The sequence below is a fragment of the Triticum dicoccoides genome, chromosome 3A, assembly GCF_002162155.2.
Source record: "Triticum dicoccoides isolate Atlit2015 ecotype Zavitan chromosome 3A, WEW_v2.0, whole genome shotgun sequence".
NCBI lineage: Eukaryota > Viridiplantae > Streptophyta > Magnoliopsida > Poales > Poaceae > Triticum > Triticum dicoccoides.
The window spans coordinates 95,690,758-95,703,006 of record NC_041384.1 but is presented as its reverse complement, the minus strand read 5'-3'; the positions used below and the strand labels follow the sequence as shown (position 1 = coordinate 95,703,006).

General features: G+C 47.4%; 1 long non-coding RNA gene across 1 annotated transcript in view; it reads left to right on the top strand.

Annotated features, from left to right (window-relative positions):
* Positions 1–11,338: 11,338 nt before the first annotated feature.
* The window catches only part of LOC119271305, a 1,455-nt gene continuing 544 nt past the window's right edge, over positions 11,339–12,249 (top strand). Inside the window, exon 1 of the long non-coding RNA XR_005134480.1 lies at positions 11,339–12,222. This is a non-coding gene — a long non-coding RNA (uncharacterized LOC119271305). The remainder of the gene's footprint in view (positions 12,223–12,249) is intronic.

The window sequence follows — 12,249 nt, the reverse complement described above, 5'->3', positions numbered from 1 at the left end:
TGGAACCATTCCCGACGCGCATCGTCACCTCGTCCTTCGCCAGTCTCCGCTTATTCTGCAGCTCCTGCTTTGAGTTACAAATGTGAGCAACCGCACCGGTATCAAATACCCAGGAGCTACTACGAGTACTGGTAAGGTACACATCAATTACATGTATATCGCATATACCTTTAGTGTTGCCGACCTTCTTGTCCGCTAAGTATTTGGGGCAGTTCCGCTTATAGTGACCACTTCCCTTGCAATAAAAACACTCAGTCTCAGGCTTGGGTCCATTCTTTGACTTCTTCCCGGCAGCTTGCTTACCGGGCGCGGCAACTCCCTTGCCGTCCTTCTTGAAGTTATTTTTACCCTTGCCTTTCTTGAACTTAGTGGTTTTATTCACCATCAACACTTGATGTTCCTTTTTGATTTCCACCTCCGCTGATTTCAGCATTGAATATACCTCAGGAATGGTCTTTTCCATCCCCTGCATATTGAAGTTCATAACAAAGCTCTTGTAGCTCGGTGGAAGCGACTGAAGGATTCTGTCAATGACCGCGTCATCCGGGAGATTAACTCCCAGCTGAGTCAAGCGGTTATGCAACCCAGACATTTTGAGTATGTGCTCACTGACAGAACTATTTTCCTCCATCTTACAACTGAAGAACTTGTCAGAGACTTCATATCTCTCGACCCGGGCATGAGCTTGGAAAACCATTTTCAGCTCTTCGAACATCTCATATGCTCCGTGTCTCTCAAAACGCTTTTGGAGCCCCGGTTCTAAGCTGTAAAGCATGCCGCACTGAACGAGGGAGTAATCATCAGCACGTGACTGCCAAGCATTCATAACATCTTGGTTCTCTGGGATGGGTGCGTCACCTAGCGGTGCTTCTAGGACATAATCTTTCTTGGAAGCTATGAGGATGATCCTCAGGTTCCGGACCCAGTCCGTATAGTTGTTGCCATCATCTTTCAGCTTGGTTTTCTCTAGGAACGCGTTGAAGTTGAGGGCAACATTAGCGTGGGCCATTTGATCTACAAGACATAGTGTAAAGATTTTAGACTAAGTTCATGATAATTAAGTTCATCTAATCAAATTATTCAATGAACTCCCACTCAGATAGACATCCCTCTAGTCATCTAAGTGAAACATGATCCGAGTCAACTAGGCCGTGTCCGATCATCACGTGAGACGGACTAGTCAGCATCGGTGAACATCTTCATGTTGATCATATCTTCTATACAACTCATGCTCGACCTTTCGGTCTTCCGTGTTCCGAGGCCATGTCTGTACATGCTAGGCTCGTCAAGTCAACCTAAGTGTATTGCGTGTGTAAATCTGGCTTACACCCGTTGTATTCGAACGTTAGAATCTATCACACCCAATCATCACGTGGTGCTTTGAAACAACGAACCTTCGCAACGGTGCACAGTTAGGGCGAACACTTTCTTGAAATTATTACGAGGGATCATCTTATTTAAGCTACCGTCGTTCTAAGAAAATAAGATGCAAAACATGATAAACATCACATGCAATCAAATAGTGACATGATATGGCCATTATCATTTGCTCCTTTTGATCTCCATCTTCGGGGCTCCATGATCATCGTTGTCACCGGCATGACACCATGATCTCCATCATCGTGTCTTCTTGAAGTTGTCTCGTCATCTATTACTTCTACTACTATGGCTAACGCTTTAGCAATAAAGTAAAGTAATTACATGACGTTTATGTTGACACGCAAGTCATAAATAAAGACAACTCCTATGGCTCCTGCCGGTTGTCATACTCATCGACATGCAAGTCGTGATTCCTATTACAAGAACATGATCAATCTCATACATCGCATATATCATTCATCACATCCTTTTGGCCATATCACATCACACGGCACATGCTGCGAAAACAAGTTAGACGTCCTCTAATTGTTGTTGCAAGTTTTTACGTGGCTGCTATAGGTTTCTAGCAAGAACGTTTCTTACCTATGCCAAAACCACAACGTGATATGCCAATTTCTATTTACCCTTCATAAGGACCCTTTTCATCGAATCCGATCCGACTAAAGTGGGAGAGATAGACACCTGCTAGCCACCTTATGCAACTAGTGCATGTCAATCAGTGGAACCAGTCTCACGTAAGCGTACGTGTAAGGTCGGTCCGGGCCGCTTCATCCCACGATGCCGCCGAATCAAGATAAGACTAGTAACGGCAAGCAAATTGACAATATCCACTCCCACAACTACTTTGTGTTCTACTCATGCATAGAAACTACGCATAGACCTAGCTCATGATGCCATTGTTGGGGAACATAACAGAATTTTAAAATTTTCTACGCATCACCAAGATCAATCTATGGAGTCATCTAGCAACGAGGGAGAGAGGAGTGCATCTACATACCCTTGTAGATCGCGCGCGGAAGCGTTCAAGAGAACGGGGTTGATGGAGTCGTACTCGTTGTGATCCAAATCACCGATGACCTAGCGCCGAACGGACGGCACCTCCGCGTTCAACACACATACGGTTGGGAAGATGTCTCCTCCAACTTGATCCATCAAGGGGGAAGGAGAGGTTGATGAAGATCCAGCAGCACGACGGCGTGGTGGTGGAAGCAACGATGATCTCGGCAGGGCTTCGCCAAGCTCAAGGAGAGGGAGGAGTGTCACGGGAGGGAGAGGGAGAGGCCAAGGGCTAGGGTGCGGCTGCCCTCCCCCCCCCCACTATATATAGGACCCCTAGGGGGGCTCCGGCCCTAGGAGATTAAATCTGCAAGGGGGGCGGTGGCCAAGGGGGGTGGAGTGCCCCCCAAGCCAAGTGGGGCGCCACCCCCCTAGGGTTTCCAACCCTAGGCGCAGGGGAGGCCCATGGGGGCGCACCAGCCCACGAGGGGCTGGTTCCCCTCCCACTTCAGCCCATGGGGCCCTCCAGGATAGGTGGCCCCACCCGGTGGATCCTCGGGACCCTTCCGGTGGTCCCGGTACAATACCGATTACCACCGAAACCTTCCCGATGGCCGAAACTTGACTTCCTATATATAAATCTTCACCTCCGGACCATTCCTAAAATCCCCGTAACGTCCGGGATCTCATCCGGGACTCCGAACAACTTTAGGGTTACCGTATGCTAATATCTCAACAACCCTAGCATCACCGAACCTTAAGTGTGTAGACCCTACGGGTTCGGGAGACACGCAGACATGACCAAGACGACTCTCCGGTCAATAACCAACAACGGGATCTGGATACCCATGTTGGCTCCCACATGCTCCTTGATGATCTCATCGGATGAACCACGATGTCGAGGATTGAATCAATCCCGTATACAATTCCCTTTGTCAATCGGTACATTACATGCCCGAGACTCGATCGTCGGTATCGCAATACCTCGTTCAATCTCGTTACCGGCAAGTCACTTTACTCGTACCGTAATGCATGATCCCGTGATCAACCACTTGGTCACATTGAGCTCATTATGATGATGCATTACCAAGTGGGCCCAGAGATACCTCTCCGTCATACGGAGTGACAAATCCCAGTCTCGATTCGTGCCAACCCAACAGACACTTTCGGAGATACCTGTAGTGTACCTTTATAGTCACCCAGTTACATTGTGACGTTTGGCACACCCAAAGCACTCCTACGGTATCCGGGAGTTGCACAATCTGATGGTCTAAGGAAATGATACTTGACATTCGGAAAAAGCTATAGCAAACGAACTACACGATCTTTGAGCTATGCTTAGGATTGGGTCTTGTCCATCACATCATTCTCCTAATGATGTGATCCCGTTATCAATGACATCCAATGTCCATAGTCAGGAAACCATGACTATATTTTGATCAACGAGCTAGTCAACTAGAGGCTCACTAGGGACGTGTTGTGGTCTATGTATTCACACATGTATTACAATTTCTGGATAACACAATTATAGCATGAACAATAGACAATTATCATGAACAAAGAAATATAATAATAACCATTTTATTATTGCCCTAGGGCATATTTCCAACAGTAGTTGCATCATATGCTTTCATACCATACCACACCTTATCCTTTTTTATGATAAGAATGATGAAAACACTTGTTGGGTATCTCACCACTCGAATGATAGGTTTTGCATTTCCACTAACCTCATTTGTTTTTCTGAGTGTTTGTCATGTTCTTTCATCTTGAAGGATTCTCAAGGCATTTCCATCACGAGACATATTAGGTATGTGAAGGCATACATGATGCGCAACACCAACATTTTCGACGTCCTCATAAAGCTGAACTCATTCCCTTTGAGCCATCTTCAAATATGCATATTGGATGGGTCATTCTTTCATTGTTGTTTCCTTCTTGTTGTCTACATGATACATCTCGCGAACGGAGGAGCAACATTGGAGATGGACTCTTTGGACCTTCAAATTGAGGAGTGCTCGCACTTAGTGGATGCCCCTACTTTGGAAGCCCCACCGGACCACTACTTGTACCATGACATCGAGCTTTGGTACAACACAACACATAACAAATTTGCATCTTATGCATGGATTGACTCACATTATGATTACCTTGTTGCTTCTTATATCACCATGTCATCCATGATATATGAGCTTGTGCACTTCCTTAGCAAATTTGTTGTGATTTACCTTGATGGCATATTCATACATCATGATCATATTGCCTACCATCAATTGCATGATAACCTATTCATATTGAGCATCCATTGCCACATTCATGCTATTGATAAACCGTCTCACTATGACATCATTTTGCACCATGGTTGCATTCATCATATTCACAACACATTTGTGTGCATAATGAATGCTTTTGCTCCCATGAACGCTTTGCATCTCACTCTATATCATCTTGATAAGCTTCATGCGCTTTCTCACGAACAATCTTGTCGAACGGACTCATACTTACTTGATGGACACTTTGTGTGCGCTAACCATTGTATTTCCAAGTGTACTTTGTGTTTGCTCATTTTGCATGTACCACATACCGGAGACACCTTGGAGTACTTGGATTGCACAATTTCTTCATCTACGTGCAACTACAAGTCCATCGACGACAACCGTTTCCATGGTGATGAGGATCACGATCCGAGGTCGGATCTTTCCCAAGGAGGGGGGGAGATGATGCGGAGTATCCTATGATCATCCCCATGTACACTACGACGAGACCTCGACCTCGAGCATACGCCATTGGACATAAGGTGAACTCATTCCTAAGTCCTTTCCCTTTCCATTCTTCCGAGACATGGTTGCTACCTAATGCCAAGACACTACATGTTCTCAGGAATCAAGGACTCAAGGAGAAGGAACAACCGGCGTCAAGACTTGTGCAGAGTTTCTGCCAGGTCCGGACCTACCGGCCACAGCCCGGAACCTCCGGCCCCCGGACCTTCTGGCCAGCCCGAAACCTTCGTCCCTCGACACTCCAGGCGACAACCAGACGCGCCAACTCTCTGGATAGCCCGGACCATGCCCGGAACTTCCGGAGCCCGAAACTTCTGGCCTGCCTACGCGCAGAGTCTCTGGGCCGAGGCCCATGTACCTGTTTCGCCCTTCACTTACCCCTTCGTGGCCCTAGACTATATATACTCCTCCACCTCCACCATTTTAGGGTTAGCAGTGGTTTAGCTCATTTAGAGATAGAGCTTTGCTCATCCATACGGATCTACTCCATGAGAGAGACCGCGACCTCTACGAAGAAGATCCGCCTTGGATTCAAGACCCCTCACGGGAAGATCCCCTTGTGGATTCAAGACCTCCTCACGGAGATGAACTATTTACCTATGTATCGTCCTTTGTTGGATTCGGATCGTGTATCTCTTTGTGTTTCGAGGATCTAGCACATGTGTGATTGTTTCTTTTTTATTTGAGTGATTCCTCTCTTTCCCCTCGTGTTTCCCCCCTCGTGTTCTTCGCGGGATCCCCTCCATTTTGTGAAAGATTGGGCCCTAGGGTTCTACCCTACATCAAAATATGAAGACCTCATCAGATGGAAAACAATGGATCCATGCGTATATGTTTAGCGGCTAACTCTTACTCAATGTTTCACGAGAAGGCATGCTAAAATCTTCATTATCACCAGTGAGATTGATGTAGTGATTCAGTAAGAAGTCGCTGATAAATCTTCGAACCATTAGCAATTCACCGGCGGGGAGCGGTTCAGGGGTCCTCGGTTCTAAAATGAGCTGCATTATTTTTAAGATCAGAATGTGCCATAATTAAGATAGACTTACTGGTACTAATTCGTGAGCATCTTCACAACTATTAGCAGATTTGCACATGGAGATCATGTGTCTGCAAACATAGTATCCATAAAGGTTGGTCCCTGCTTGTTGCTGAGGACACTGGAATTTTTTGTATATAATTAGTCATGTATTTGTCCTATTAGGAACAACCTAACCGGTGTTAGATGATTTTTTTTTCTTTGGACGGAAATAGAAAGAGCTTTATTTAGAAGCTTGAACATTTGTCTAGCGTAAGAAAAGGTATTTGTAGACTATTGGATACATTTTCCGAAAATAACAGATTTCAGTGTGTTACCGGAGAAACGATCTCATACTATAGAGGTAGTTTCCTCTTGAACAGGTTCCCTTGTTTAGTTTTCCACAATGCGAACACACTACAAATGGAGATGAATTTTCACAACATCAATTATTGAACCAGATATGAATGCAAATTAATTTCAACATCATAGAATTGAATACATATCCATGAATTGTTTAAGATGTGTCAGATCCTGAGCGTCTGTTGACTCACTGAGAGGATCCATGTAGTAAACCATGTTCTTGTTTGGAACAATGAATCCCAAAATCTAGTGATTGCTACATATTAAGAAAGCCATGAACTTATGAATTATGTTGAAATCTGAAAGACAATCAGTGCATGTGTGGTTGTTTATTTGACTTACCGTTCATGATATGGCCAGAGAAATAATTTTGCATGGGACGTGTTTTCGAAGATACGAGTGACCGTGTTGATGGCCCACTCCCATTCATCCTTACCATATAATGTTGTGCTATTTGCAAATGCAGGATCTATGAAATACACACTCCCTTTTTCTTCTCTGCGCGTTCAATCCCCTGAGAGAACAAAATATAGTTAGTTGTTTATCATTTACAGCCTTGTATGGAGAAGTTGATCAGAGATTGTTAAGTACTTACAAAATCAGGCATCTAACGAGTGGCCTCGAGCTCATTGAAGTTGAAGAAGAGATGTAAGTCCTCGAAATCCACACTGAAGGAACCATGATCGTGTAGGAAATGATCTTTGTTGTAGCAGACTAGCAGACCATGATGACCTGCTAAATCCATGCAATATTTATGTAACTCGCGGCAATTGGAGCTGCACTCATCAAAGTATTCGCCAAAAAGAAATGGCTAGCCATGGAGAATCCTAGCAGCTGGAATTCTGGACCTGAAAAAGCTATGTCAGAGATACCTATTCTGCACATCTCCAAATGAGCTGAAAATTTACACATAATTATTTTGGAATATATAATGAATATTGGAGAGAAGAACAACCAGAGGGGGGCAGCCAGGTGGCCAGAAGACACCAGGACGTGTTAGACCCTCCAAGCGCGCCCTGGTGGGTAGTGGGCACCCTGGCCCACCTCCTGTGCCCATCTTCTGGTATATAAGGTCTTTTGACCTAGAAAAAAAATAAGGAGAGGACTTTCGGTATGGAGCGCCGCCGTCTCAAGGCGGAACTTGGGCAGGAGCACTTTTGCCCTTCGGCGGAGCGATTCTGTCGGGGGAACTTCCCTCCTGGAGGGGGAAATTGAAGCCATCGTCATCACCAACAACCCTCTCATCTTTGGGATGCCAATCTTCATCAACATCTTCAATAGCACCATCTCATCTCAAAACCCTAGTTCATCTCTTATGTTCAATCTTTGTACTCGAACCTCAGATTGGTACCTGTGGGTGACTAATAGTGTTGATTACATCTCGTAGTTGATGCTAGATGGTTTATTTGGTGGAAGATTATATGTTCAGATCTATTATGCTATTTAATATCCCTCTGATCTTGAGCATGAATATTATTTGTGAGTAGTTGCCTTTTTTCTTGAGGCCACGGGAGAAGTCATGTTGCAAGAAATCATGTGAATTTGATATGTGTTTGATATTTTGATGGTATGTATGTTGTGATTCCCTTACTGGTGTTATGTGAACGTCGACTACATGACACTTCACCATCTTTGGGACTAAGGGAATGCATTGTTGAGTAGTTATTAGATGATGGGTTGCTAGAGTGACAGAAGCTCAAACCCTAATTTATGCGCTATTCCATAAGGGACTGATTTGGATCCATATGTTTAATGCTATGGTTAGATTGTTATCTTAATTATTATTTCATAGTTGCAGATGCTTTCGAGGGGGTTAATCATAAGTGGGAGGTTTGTTCAAGTAAGAACAGCACCCAAGCACTGGTCCACCCACATATCAAATTATCAAAGTAGCGAACGCAAATCAAACCAACATGATGAAAGTGACTAGATGAAATTCCCGTGTGCCCTCAAGAATGCTTTGCTTATTATAATAAAACGTTCCAGCCTGTCCTTTGCTACAAAAAGGATTGAGCTTTCTTGCTGCACATTATTTACTGTTAAAGTTACTTGCTCGTTACAAATTTCAGTGCTTGCAGAAACTACCTTGCTGAAAACCGCTTGTCATTTCCTTCCGCTCCTCGTTGGATTCGACACTCATACTTATCGAAAGGACTACGATTGATCCCCTATACTTGTGGGTCATCAAGATACCTATTGGGTACGGGAGAGGGCTAGCGGCATGGGCGAGCGGCGCAAGAAGAGGGCGGAGCGGCGCCGTCACCATCCCCCTTTCTCCTCCGCGTTGTGGTTCGACCTCGTCGTCCACGATCTCGGTCGGCGCTGGCCTCGATCGGTGCCGGCAGGCCCATCCCCACCTCTCTTGCCACCACGGGAGGCGGATCCTGCCTGTATCGGAGGGATCTAAACACCCTCCACTTGAATCTCTGCTCTGGAATTGGTGATTCTGCCTCCAACATAGCCCACAAGAGAACGCCCATGGCCGGCTGTGTGTCATAGTTGGGGAAGCATCTCAACACCTCCTCGTCGTCCATCCTCCCCCTCACCTCTCACGCCACCTTGTTCAGTGCTTGCTTGGTCGGGAACCACCTGTCCATCTCCTACAGCCTCTCCATCCTCACTGCATCATCGTCGGCCAACGCCCACATCTGCTGCTCCCTTGTTGTCATCGCCTCCCTCAGGCATGGTGGGAGCCGAATCTAGGTTTTTTGTGGTGGAGGGGAACGACAACACAGACGAGTGGGGAACCGAATAGTGGGTGGGTTTAAGTAACCTCTGCTCCACCCGCCCGTCGCCATTACTCACCTCGAACCCCGCGACATGACGAGCCACACTCATATCCGACGCAACTCTAGCTATATGACATGGGGGTACACTAGTTGACCTGGAACAAAACCACCATCATCACCCCATCCACAGGCGTCCACCGTCCAACCCACAACATTGCCGAGGACTAGCCTCTCCCCTCGCCGGAGCAGGAATCCTGGCCGAAAAACCAGCAAGGATGCGCCGAGATTAGGGACGAAGACGTGCGTAAGTTGCGTGTCGCACGAGAGAGAATCAACATTTGAAAAGCATATGGACCATCGTCTTCGGGGCATCATTGCAGAGGGGGCAAAGACCACAATTCGGCCAACCTCTTTCTACAAGTCGGTTCGTCATCCATACCCGGTTTTTTGTTGATAAGCCAGGCACACTTTGGAGGGGGGATCCTTCCATATCGTACTCTTGAAGTTTGTGCAGGTGGCGCCAACGAATCGTGGACTCCGACTCCCTCTTGCAAAGCTGGCATAGACCGTTGTTTGGTCATCCCTGCCTTTGCAGTCAGTCGGCAGTCTACAACTATCCTTGATGAAAAGCCATGCAAAAAACTTACACTTGTGGACCAAAAAGAGGGAGGAGGGTTAGGGGTGTAAATGTCAAATAAACTACGCCAGCAAGTCCTGTTTAGTTAGTTTTAGCTAGCTTGATTGTTCATTCCCCGGAATTTTTTTATTGAACTGTTAGACCATAATGAGCTTAAGCAAGATTAAACTGGACCCGATTTACATCCGTAAGGAGGGTGAAGGCCTTGTTCGTGACCCCAATAGCAATTTTCACATACATGTGCCGTTCTGGACCAAAGTGGACAAAAAAGCTAGGTTTAAGGTGCAGGTTTAAAACCATTTATATGCACTAAGAGCATTACTAGTAGAGCCCTCAAACCCTCAAACCCCTAAAAATAACTGCTTTTTTACAGTTTTCGTCGAAAAAAAACCGTAGACTAGAACCCCTTAACCCTCAAACCCTCAATTTTTTTTTTAAAGGTCCAACCTTCAAACAATCTCCCAATTCTTAAAAGTAAGGGTTGAGAAGCAAAACCTACCCCAACCCTCATTTGGCGGTTATCCTCGCGCGGGAGGGAAAAATCCTCCCAACTCCCGCGCCCACGCCCGCGACCGCCGCTGCTAGTCGGCCCCGTCGCCGGCGGCCGCCCCGTCGACCTCCCGCGCGCAACGACAACGTCGTTCATGGAGAATATTCCGTTATAAGGGTTGGGTTTGAGGGTTCTAATCTTTGCCTCTGTTTTTCAACCCATAAAAGTGCACAAAAAAATTATTTTTGAACCCTTAAAACGCTAGTGAGAGTTTGAGGGTTTGAGAGTTCTACTAGTAATGCTCTAATAAAGTGAATTTAGGTGCAAACCGTCAATTTCCTGTAACATTTACTGGTGGAGCTGAACATAGCGAGGTGTTTATCCGGAGCACAAGGCGACGGGCAGGCAGCTGGCCATCGCTTTCCTTCATGTGGGTGGTGGCGCGTGACTGTGTTGTGTGAGCCCAGGGGACGCACGTAGTACGTGCGTGCGTGCCGGCAACCCAATCACCTGCACCGAACTGGGATCGTCTGTTAGGGATAAGTACCAGGATGAACCTTTTGCTCGCCGTTGAAAAACCAGACCGGATCGCCGCCGTTCCTTTCCATGGAAATCGCTGGGTTTTCCGAGAGCGACGGAGAGCCAGGGGAGCAGAGAGCCGGCACGCCTCCCTTTCGCGCCGTTGCCCTCTCCTCATCCTGTCCCCGCCCCCGCGGGTGCATGCCGGGATAGACCGATCGAGGCGTTACGCGGTTGCCGTTTGCAGAGCCGGGCGATCGACGGTTGGCTGGCGGCAATGGCGCGGCGTGCGTGCGTGCGCGCGCGATAGGCCGGTGGATGGTGGTGGTGCGACTGGCGACTTGTCGCCGCGGCCGATGGATGGGCGCCCACCCGTGTCGGGCCGGGGGCCTCCGGCGAGCGACAGGCAAGCGGCGCGCACCGCGCGTGCGATCGACAGCGGAGGGACAGAAAGGTCGGCACCTGACCCACGCATCTGAGACATGGAGCCTTCTCCGTCACCTCCGTCCCCGGTCGTCCCCGGCCTCGTTCCATTATTACCAACTCCCGTTTTTCCTTAACGCCATCGCCATGGATGATCCTCCATCGACCAAGGTCACGACAAAGCTCAGCTGCATCTGCATGCACCAACCAGTTGATCGTCTGAGAGTGTCGTCTGCCGGACAATCAATTACCGGCGGGTGAATTTACACACCGACTGCGACACACTGGCCCTCGACTGCAAGGCTTTCATATGACCACCTGCTCCGGTCCGGTGACTTGGCTGCCGGCCGGCCAGCGAGGGATCGACAGGGAAATTTCTGCGCATCCATTCAAGTGGTGAGACCAAATTAACTGTGCTGTGCTTCACTCATAACCCCAGGGCGCACGCTGTACATGCTCATTCATTCGGTCAGTCGGTGCCCCGGCCAGTCCCCACGCATTCGGTTTGTCTGTAGCAGCGCTCTTCACACACTACTCTGAAGATATTTACCAGTGCAGTGATATTTCTCTGAAACTTTTCTGAAGATAGCTTTTACATGCATGTGTCTGTGAGAACTGAGAAGGAGAGCAATGGACAGTAGTGGATGCAAACTGCACAGCAAGCTTGTTCCCAGCTTTCAGAGACGGATGCACGATGCAGCAGAGATGGCATATCTGTTTTGGCATGGCATGGGTACTATAGCTACTACTGGCCGGTGATGCAACGCAGCAACTTGCAGCTGCATGCCCCTGAATGTTAGTTGGTGCTAATGGGAGCCTCCTCATCCTGTGAATGTGTGTCTCCTCATGGCATCTTGTCCCTGTTTGCATCATGCAGCATCCAAAAGGTGAAAAGATCCCTGCACATCTCCACG